General features: G+C 38.1%; 2 long non-coding RNA genes across 3 annotated transcripts; one reads left to right on the top strand and one right to left on the bottom strand.

Annotated features, from left to right (window-relative positions):
- On the top strand, nt 1–201 carry LOC109592303 (uncharacterized). The gene is made up of 2 exons (XR_002190280.1): nt 1–40; nt 86–201. It is a non-coding gene; the product is annotated as an uncharacterized LOC109592303 (long non-coding RNA).
- Nucleotides 86–1246, bottom strand: LOC109592304 (uncharacterized). Of its 2 annotated transcripts, XR_002190282.1 has the most exons (3): nt 1115–1246; nt 808–1061; nt 86–761 (listed from the first exon to the last, which is right to left on the bottom strand). It is a non-coding gene; the product is annotated as an uncharacterized LOC109592304 (long non-coding RNA). The 2 variants fall into 2 exon arrangements; XR_002190281.1 differs by having other exon boundaries at nt 86–1061.
- Between the last annotated feature and the right edge of the window lie 475 nt (nt 1247–1721).

Here is a 1721-nt window from a genome sequence, read left to right as displayed (position 1 = left end):
TCACATGTTGGAGATTTTGGGAAATTAATTTCTCAGTAATGTAAGTTTATTATTTTTAGTGCCTTCTTAATTTATGGCTCTTTAGGTGTCTTAAGTTACAAAACATGAAGTGTCTTGCTTGTGGAACATTGGTAGACTATGATGAAGAAAACAATTATAATCTTTTTTTTGGTTTTAATAATAATTCCAAATCATTTTAAATTAATAATGAATAATAATTAAGTATTAATTAAGCATAACAGGAATTACGTCATAATGAGGCTTAATGAATATCGTTATCGTTGTCGGATCAGGTCTGGCACCAGCATAAATCGTGGCTGATTCGTCAATATCGGATCAGGACATTGCCCCAAATCCTCGGTCCAGGCTCGATCATCAGTAATGATTCAGGCCTGTATCAGGACTGGTCCATGTTCCAACTCTTGGGCGTGTAGCAACGCCTAGCAACGGAGGCTGTCTTTGAGCAAGAGCTGTCTTTTTGAGACCTGTCATTCCAGCAGTGGTGTCACTATACGTCATTATTTATATCAAAGGAAGCAGAGGAGACCGGCATCTATCCCCAGACTAATTTTTATGTTGCTAGCATCATCATTTACACTGAATATTTGCTCTGGAATGAGAATGCTTAGAATGACATTTTGTTTTGTACCCTTATCTCAGTAGTGTTAGACAGAAAACAATAACTTATTCAACCACTCAATAGAGATTCATAATGTCGAGGTCGCCCACTATGTTTCGTTTGGAAATACGGTTGCATCTTTCTGTAACAATAGATTTGTTGATTAGTTTGAGAGGTTTGTTTTGTACCCTTAACATAAAAACCAAAGGGTCTGTGACATTAGCTATCATACCATTGTATTGCTTAGAACACACCGGAGGTCGCCAACACCATTTCTATTCAATAGGTTGTACAAAACAAAAAATAGAACTAAATATAGTAAATGTGATCAATAATGATTGCTAATTCATAAAACACTGAATTTAAACTGCAAACAGATACATTGCTACAGCTGACAGCTTGGGCAAACAGGAAGAATGTCTAAACATTATTGAAGGGTTACCTGCACAAAATAAGACTTTATGCAACAAAAAACCACCTGAGAAGCTTGGTTACCTTTTTCAACTTTCAGTCATTTTAATTTTACATACGAGTATTTAGAGAAATTATTTACGGTACTATCAACTAGCATTTTCCTGTTGCTACGGCCCGTTTCCAATCCCTATGTACTCTAATATCTATGATTGAATCTATTGCAATAGACACGCCCAAGAAAATTACATTAAATTATTCAACGACTTTCCATTATGACACGCTATCTATCATGGCTTCCCAATTCTCACTTCACTTCCTGGAACAAGTCTATGTTAGTCAGTCCACCAGACTCTCCCCCCGCCGTCCAAAAGTCAAAAAGGGGTGGAGAGTCTGGCTACGCGAGACTAGGTTAAGCCATAGATACTACATACCTCTGGTTAAACGAGAAGGTGCGGTATAAAAGGCGGGGCCCTGGGCATGGTGACTTTCGTTTTATTCACGTGTAAAAATGTCGGCTCTAGATGGTGTTGCTTCTTCAAGGAAAAACGCAGGAAGAAAGGGGTTTTGGTACCAAATGGACTTCCATTTTACTCTCAAAGAAGACAAGGACCAGTTCTAGTTAGGCTTGGTCGAGTTAAGGGGTCTTTAGGCACTAAAAGAAGGCGCTGGAAATGCTGTCTCATTTACT

This window comes from Amphimedon queenslandica, unplaced genomic scaffold (assembly GCF_000090795.2).
Source record: "Amphimedon queenslandica unplaced genomic scaffold, v1.1 AMPQUscaffold_5667_Cont22366, whole genome shotgun sequence".
Taxonomy (NCBI): Eukaryota; Metazoa; Porifera; class Demospongiae; order Haplosclerida; family Niphatidae; genus Amphimedon; species Amphimedon queenslandica.
Note: the sequence above shows the minus strand (reverse complement) of the source record. Positions and strands in the feature narration are given on the sequence as shown.